Below are 9,315 nucleotides of genomic sequence, written 5' to 3' on the forward strand. Positions count from 1 at the left end.
TGATATCCAATCACAGTAAGCAAGAAACATGAAAAGGTAAATATGAAAGAAAGGGAAAAGGAGATAAATCTTATCTTTTTCTTTAAGTTAAACTCTCTTCTATAAGGACTACATTTATATCAAATTATATATTAATATATGGGGGAAATGTATTGTGTAAGTCTCAAAAATTGTATGCATCATGAGAGTAGTTAGAAGAATCATGCATAGTGAAAGATTGGGGCATCAAGAAGATTTGGTGAAAGGGGGGGGCAAAGAAAGAAAAAGGGAGGGGGGGAATCATTGATAATACTAACATTTACTTCAAGAAATAGGGGGGGGACTAAATATAATAATCTTTCTCATACAAAGATACACATGGGAAGGGGAGGGGAAGAATTCTCATATGAGAAGGAGAGGAAGAGAGCGTAAAGTAGAATTACTTAAACCTTACTCTCAGTGAAATCAAATCAGAGAGGGAAGAACATCTACATCCAGTGGGATCCTGAATTCTATCTTATCCAACAGGGTAAGAAAGAAAGGAAAATCAAGGAGGGGTAGGGGGGAGGGAGTGTAAAAAGGAAGGGAAGGAGAGGGGGGAAGGGGAAGGGAGCATAAAAAGGGAGGGGCTAGAAAGGGAAGCATATCAAGGGAGGGGACTAGGGGGACTGACCTAAAGTAAATCACTGGTTCAAAAGGAGAAAGCTAAAGAAGAAAGGTCAGAAATAGGGAATCCACAAGTGACAATCATAACTTTGAACGTGAATGGGATGAACTCACCCATAAAACACAGACAAAAAGCAGATTGGATTAGAACTCAAAACCCTACCATTTGTTGTCTTCAAGAAACACATATGAGGCGGGTCGATACTCACAAGGTTAGAATTAAAGGATGGAGTAAGACCTTTTGGGCCTCAAATGATAGAAAAAAGGCAGGATTCGCAATCATGATATCTGACAAAGCCAAAGCACAAATAGACCTGATCAAAAGGGATAGGGAAGGTAAATATATTATGTTAAAAGGGAGTATAGACAATGAGGAAATATCATTAATCAACATATATGCACCAAATGGTATAGCATCCAAATTTTTAATGGAGAAACTAGGAGAATTGAAGGAGTAAATAGACAGTAAAACCATATTAGTGAAAGACTTGAACCAACCACTATCAGATATAGATAAATCAAACCAAAAAAATAAATAAGAAAGAGGTAAAAGAGGTAAATGAAACCTTAGATAAATTAGAGTTAATAGACATATGGAGAAAAATAAATAAAGGAATACACCTTCTTCTCAGCACCACATGACACATTCACAAAAATAGATCATACACTAGGTCCCAGAAACATGGCACTCAAATGCAGAAAAGCAGAAATAATAAATGCAACCTTTTCAGATCATAAAGCAATAAAATATTGATCAGCATGGGTACATGGAGAGGCAAATCAAAAATTAATTGGAAATTAAATAATATGATACTCCAAAATCGGTTAGTTAGAGAAGAAATCATAGAAACAATTAGTAATTTCATTGAGGAAAATGACAATGGTGAGACATCCTTTCAAACCTTATGAGATGCAGCCAAGGCAGTACTTAGAGGAAAATTCATATCCCTGAGTGCATATATTAACAAATTAGGGAGGGCAGCGATCAATGAATTGGAAATGCAAATCAAAAAACTTGAAAACGAACAAATTAAAACCCCCCAGAAGAAAACCAAACTAGAGATCCTAAAAATTAAGGGAGAAATTAATAAAATTGAAAGTGATAGAACTATTAAGCTAATAAACAAGACTAGAAGCTAGTACTTTAAAAAACAGACAAAATAGACAAAGTACTGGTCAATCTAATTAATAAAAGGAAAGAAGAAAAGCAAATTAACAGCATCAAGGATGAAAAGGGGGACCTCACCTCCAATGAAGAGGAAATTAAGGCAATCATTAAAAACTACTTTGCCCAACTATATGGCAATAAATATACCAACCTAGGTGATATGGATGAATATCTACAAAAATACAAATTGCCTAGACTAATAGAAGAAGAAATAGATTTCTTAAATAATCCCATATCAGAAAATGAAATCCAACAGGCCATCAAAGAACTTCCTAAGAAAAAAATCCCCAGGGCCTGATGGATTCAGCAGTGAATTATATCAAACATTCAAAGAACAACTAACCCCAATAGTATACAAACTATTTGACATAATAAGCAAAGAGGGAGTTCTACCAAATTCCTTTTTATGACACAAACATGGTACTAATTCCAAAGCCAGGAAGGCCAAAAACAGAGAAAGAAAGTTATAGACCAATCTCCCTAATGAATATAGATGCAAAAATATTAAATAAGATACTAGCAAAAAGACTCCAGCAAGTGATCAGAAGAGTCATTCACCATGATCAAGTAGGATTTACACCAGGGATGAAGGGCTGGTTCAATATTAGGAAAACCATCCACATAATTGACCACATCAACAAGCAAACCAACAAAAATCACATCATTATTTTAATAGACGCAGAAAAAGCCTTTGATAAAATACAACACCCATTCGTATTAAAAACACTAGAAAGCATAGGAATAGAAGGGTCATTCCTAAAAATAATAAACAGTATATATCTAAAACCATCAACTAATATCATCTGCAATGGGGATAAACTAGATGCATTCCCATTAAGATCAGGAGTGGAACAAGGATGCCCATTATCACCTCTAGTATTTGACATTGTACTAGAAACACTAGCAGTAGCAATTAGAGAAGAAAAAGAAATTGAAGGCATTAAAATTGGCAATGAGGAGACCAATTTATCACTCTTTGCGGATGACATGATGGTCTACTTAAAGAATCCTAGAGATTCAACCAAAAAGCTAATCAAAATAATCAACAACTTTAGCAAAGTTGCAGGATACAAAATAAACCCACATAAGTCATCAGCATTTCTATATATTTCCAACACAGCTCAGCAGCAAGAACTAGAAAGAGAAATCCCATTCAAAATTACTTAGACAAAATAAAATACTTAGAAATCTATCTCCCGAGACAAACACAGGAACTTCATGAACACAACTACAAAACACTCTCCACACAACTAAAACTAGACTTGAACAATTGGAAAAAACATTAACTGCTCATGGGTAGGACGAGCCAATATAATAAAAATGACCATGCTACTCAAACTCATCTATCTATTTATTGCCATACCCATGGAACTTCCAAAAAAAATTTTTTTTACTGATATAGAAAAAAACATAACAAAGTTCATTTGTAAGAACAAAGGATCAAGGATATCCAGGGAAATAATGGAAAAAAATACAAAGGAAGGGGGCCTTGCAGTCCCAGATCTCAGACTATATTATAAAGCAGCAGTCATCAAAACAATTTGGTACTGGCTAAGTGACAGAAAGAAGGATCAGTGGAATAGTCTCGGGGTAAGTGACCTCAGCAAGACAGTATATGACAAACCCAAAGATCCCAGCTTTTGGGACAAAAATCCATTATTTCATAAAAACTGCTGGGAAAATTGGAGGACAGTGTGGGAAAGATTAGGTTTAGATCAACACCTCACACCCTACACCAAGATAAATTCAAAATGGGTGAATGACTTGAACATAAAGAAGGAAACTATAAGGAAATTAGGCAAACACAGAATAGTATACATGTCAGACCTTTGGGAAGGGAGAGGTTTTAAAACCAAGCAAGACTTAGAAAGAGTCACAAAATGCAAAATAAATAATCTGGAATACATCAAATTAAAAAGTTTTTGTACAAACAAAACCAATGTAACTAAAATCAGAAGTGAAGCAACAAATTGGGAAACAATCTTCATAAAAACCTCTGACAAAGGTTTAATTACTCAAATTTACAAAGAGCTAAATCAATTGTACAAAAAAGCAAGCTATTCTCCAATTGATAAATGGGCAAGGGACATGAACAGGCAGTTCTCAGCCAAAGAAATCAAAACTATTAATAAGCACATGAAAAAGTTTTCTAAATCTCTTATAATCAGAGAGATGCAAATCAAAACAAACCTGAGGTATCACCTCACACCTAGCAGATTAGCTAACATGACAGCAAAGGAAAGTAATGAATGCTGGAGGGGATGTGGCAAAGTAGGGACATTAATGCATTGCTGGTGGAGTTGTGAATTGATCCAACCATTCTGGAGGACAATTTGGAACTATGCCCAAAGGGTGATAAAAGACTGTCTGCCCTTTGATCCAGCTATAGCACTGCTGGGTTTATACCCCAAAGAGACAATAAGTAAAAAGACTTGTACAAGAATATTCATAGCTGCACTCTTTGTGGTGGCCAAAAATTGGAAAATGAGGGATTGCCCTTCAATTGGGGAATGGCTGAACAAATTGTGGTATATGTAGGTGATGGAATACTATTGTGCTAAAATGAATAATAAAGTGGAGGAATTCCATGGAGACTGGAATGACCTCCAAGAAGTGATGCAGAGCGAAAGGAGCAGAACCAGGAAAACATTGTACACAGAGACTGATACATTGTGGTACAATTGAAGGTAATGGACTTCTCCATTAGTGTCAATGCAATGTCCCTGAACAATCTGCAGGGATATAAAAAACATTATCCACAAGCAGAGGATAAACTGTGAAAGTAAAAACACCGAGGAAAAGCAACTGGTTGACTACAGGGTGGAAGGGGATACGACTGAGGAGAGACTCTAAATGAACCCTCTAATGCAAATACCAACAACATGGAAATGGGTTCGAACCAAGAACCCAGTGGAATCGTGCGTCGGCTATGGGAGATGTGGTGGGAAGGGGGTGGGGGGAGGAAAAGAAAATGATCTTTGTTTCCAATGAATAATGTTTGGAAATGACCAAATAAAATAATGTTTAATGTGAAAAAAAAAGAAAGAATCTATCATGACTGCAGAGATGCTCGAGATATAAATGCCATAGAAAAGAATGTTTCCAAAACATCAACAAAGCTTCAGAGAAAAACATCCAACTACATTTTATGAAAGAGATGAAGCAAGAGATTTAAAAAATGGATAAAACCCTGTTTATAAAAATAACAAAAGTTCTAAAGGGAGAAAGTGAAAGAAGAATGAAGGATAGAGGAGAAGGAAGTACAAAAAAAAATTAACAACTTGGAACAAGGTGTAGATAACTTTGACCAAAAAATAAATAGTCTTAAAAATAAAATGCATTAAATAAAAGCTCAAAAGTCCAAATGCCAATGAGAAATATTAAAATAAAGAGAAAAAATGAGAGAATTTAAGGTATCAAAAATAGTCTTGAAAAACATATTAAGTAGAAAATTAAAAATAATTCGATTGCCACTAATACATAATAAAGGGAAAAAATATCCTACACATATTTTAAGAAATCATTATGACGAAACTGTCTAGTACTCTTACAACAATAGGACTAAATGGAAAAATAGAGTGTTCATCTTTTTACATTCTTTTTTATTTTACTAACAAATTCCACATATTGTCTCCCTCCTTTCTTCCTTCACCCTCCTAGAGCTGACAAGTAATTCATCATTCTTTAAAGCATAAGCATATTCCCTTGCCATCATATACCACAATTTGTTTAGCCATTCCCCAAATGAGGGAGTCTTTTAGTTTCCAATTCTTTGCCAACACAAAAAAAGCAGCTATAACTATTTTTGTACAAACAAATGCTTTCCAATTTTTTTCTATCTTTGAGATACATACCCAGTAATGTTATTACTAGATAAAAAGACATGCATTCTTTGATAGCCCTTTGGGCAAAATTCCAAATTGCCCTTTAAAATGGTTGGATCAGTTCACAACCCCACCAGCAATATATTAGTGTCTCAATTTTGCCCCATTCCCCCCAACATACATAAGTTTGTTTTTCTTTATGGTCATATCAGCCAATTTGATAGGTGTGAAGTTTTATCTCGGAGTTGTTTTGATTTGTTTTTCTCTAATCAAGAGGGATTTAGAACATTTTTATATTATTGTTGATAGCTTTGATTTCTTCATCTGAAACAGCCTATTCATATGCTTTGACCATTTATCAATTGAGAAATGACTTGGATATATACAAATTTGACTTAATTATTTATATGTTTGAGAATGAGAGTTTTATATTTTTATTGTCATACATTTTTCCCAGTTTTTTGTTTCCCTTCTAATCTTGGTGCATTGGTTTTGTTTGTACAAAAATATAGTTCATCTTTTTGAAAAAAATGAAAATCTTCAAGAATATGATAGTCTAAATACAGAGCTTCCAGGTCAAAGGAAAAATACTTCAAACAACTAGAAAGAAAACATTAAGTACTGAGAAGCAACAGTCATGATCACACATGGCCACTATAAAGGAATATAAAGTTTGCAAAAGCAAAGGATAAAAGCTTACATGGAGAAGAATTTACCCTACCAAACTCAAACTGAGTATTCTAAAGGGGAATGGAGAATGAATTTTTAATGAAAAAGAGAATTTTCAATTATTACTTTAAAAAACCTTTATATTCTCTCTTAAAATCAAGGCAATGTATTGTTTCCAAGCAGAAGAGCAGCAAGGTCTAGGCAATGGGGGTTAAATGACTTGCCCAGGGTCACACAGATAGGAAGTGTCTGAGGCCAGATTTGAAGCCAGGACATCCCAGTTCTAGGTCTGGCTCTTAATCCACTGAGCCAACCAACTACTCCTTTCAATTATTCTTAATGAAAAGGCTAAAGGTACTAGAAAGTTTAAAATGAAAACATCACAATGGAAAGAAACTTTAAAAAAGGATAAAAAAGCAACTAAAGGGGATGAAATATCAGCATCTTAATAGAAGACTTGATACCTGAGTCCAACTCCCCCATCCTATTATCACCAGTGATCATTAAGGGATTACAATAAGGCAAAGTTCTTGTCATTATTTATGTTTATGCCTCATAGACCTTAAACCAAAAAAAAAATGCAAAGCTGAGAAAGAGGAAGAAGTAGGGTATATGGGGAAGAAAAAGAGGATGGGAAAAATTATGCCACATAATGGTAGGGTGGAATTGGAGGAAAGGGTAGGGAGAGTGAATGAAACTTGAACTTCATTCTCATCTTATCTGGTCAAAGGTAGAAAGAATATGTAAACATAAGAAGAACCAGATTAAACTACTTTTCACTTAAAAAAGAAAATTGTACAGACTTCAGGGTCAGAGTCAAGATGGTGAAGTGAATCAGAGCTGCTCTGTGTCACCACAAGAATCCTCTCTGACCAAGATTAAAATATTGCTACAAAACAAATAACCAATATAGGAGCGGACAAATCAACAAGGTGACAGAGTGAAACCACTTTCAAGAAAAGAAGAACCCAAAAGATAGACAAAGAACATCTGGAGCACGGGGGTGAGAGGAGAGCAGAGCCAGCAAGAGGCTGTAGTAAGGAGGGAAGAGCAAGCCAAGAGCAAGCCACCACCTCCCTTACCCCAATCTGCTGTCACAGGTTCAGAACCTAAGCCTGGGCCAACATTCAGATTCTGAGATCCTGCCTGTGCAAATAGTGGTAGAATTTGAAATAGTAGGTAGAAATAGTGGGGTGTCAACCCACACCTCTTTGAATTTGAAATTTAATTTTCTCAATGCTTTCTGTCCTATCAGCTGTTAATAATATCCCTACTCACCAAGATGAAAACAGCATTTAAAAAGACTGAATAAATATCAACCTATGTCAAATAATGACCATAAATTTGCTATCCAAACTTGCTTTTTCCAACCAGATCATTCTCTTCATCATCATTCCTAGATAAATCATATATCAAATAAAATATTATTTTAAGTTTACTTTAATACAAAAAATATTTTGGGGAGGTTTATCTTTTAGAAAAATCAACTTAATAACCTAAACAACCTTAAATATCCTTACCATTATAGGAAGAGAAAGTGAAATTAAAACTTCATTGTATCATCATACTGAGTAGTTACCAAGGCAGAATATGGATGCTTTTTTATGCTTTGAAGCCAATGTGGTGAAGTTCAAACCAGTTAACGAAATGCCTTCTCCATGCATTTGTTGACTATAAGTATGACATTGTAGCCTATTCTTAAAAATTTTTAAATAAATATGTAAACTAAGTTTTCTTCCTGTACTTACAGAATGAACAAAGTTGATAGGAAAAGATGTATATATCATTTGTAATTTTTCTAGGATTTACTGTTAAAATACATTTGTTTTTACTTTAAAAGATCTGGGAAAATGAATCCACTTCCTCTCCTGGCACATTTATTTTAGTTCTGGGTCTACTTTTCATTCAGTTGAACCTAATCCAAAATCCACTCTGCCAGAAATAACACTTCGAGTTTAAAAACAAAGGAAAACAAAAGATCTAAGAGTTGTACAGCAATATGTTAAACTGATGCGAAAAGTCTTCCTGAATATTTACCCACAACCACTTCATTGCAAATCCCAAAGAAAAACAAATATAGTAAAATTCTATTAGTTCAGGGGAAAAAATCATCAGTGTAAACCCCAATTGCAGATTTCTTTTAAAGGACAATGTTACCATTTTCATGCATTATTTCAAGTATTATTTAATTCAGAAAAAAATGATGAAACAATTATAGTTCAAAGCACTGTGATTGATGCTGGAATACAGGATGAAAGTTGTCATAATTCATGCCTCAAGAGGTTTATAATCTAAATGGCAATTCAAGACAGTAAATTTCATCTTTTGTGCGTGTGTGTGTGTGTGTGTGTGTGTGTGTGTGTGTGTGTGTGTGAGGATAGGGGTAAGGTTCATAACCAAAGGATTTCCAAAGAAGCAGCAAATATAGAAAACTTCTCAATGATGCTATATGCAATGGAATTTCCTTTATGCTGGATGTCTTAATCTATCAATAAGAAAGTCCTTAACTTGAGGTACCCATGGAAAAAAGAGGCAAATGATTCACTAGATTGGAGTAAAGGAGAAATAGGGAGACTTCAGGGAAATCAATTTTAGTCTTTGTCAGGAGGAAGAAAGATGAAACAATCAGAGATGATATTCCTAAATTTGTGGGCAGGGTATAACTGGCTTTTACTGCTTATTTTATGTCAGCATAGGTATTCCAGGGATGCATTCCATATAACTGATTCACTCCCAGATGTTGAAGAAGTTCATATATTTTAAAGTAAATATCAGGGTCTTGCTTAAGTGAGTCTAATGTGTTTCCTACTGTTGATACTATGAGCATCGATTAGGTTGTATGGGTCATGGGGATTTTTAGGCACATATGAGGTGTTCATAAAGGCTTCAGAAAAGAGCACAAATAGGTAGGATATGCTGAAAGGAAAGGGGGCCCAAATATATAGTTAAAGACCTTATAATTTAAAGATTGGCATGAACATTGCCAAAGTGAATACAATAGCCATCATG

Source organism: Monodelphis domestica, chromosome 3, assembly GCF_027887165.1.
Source record: "Monodelphis domestica isolate mMonDom1 chromosome 3, mMonDom1.pri, whole genome shotgun sequence".
NCBI lineage: Eukaryota > Metazoa > Chordata > Mammalia > Didelphimorphia > Didelphidae > Monodelphis > Monodelphis domestica.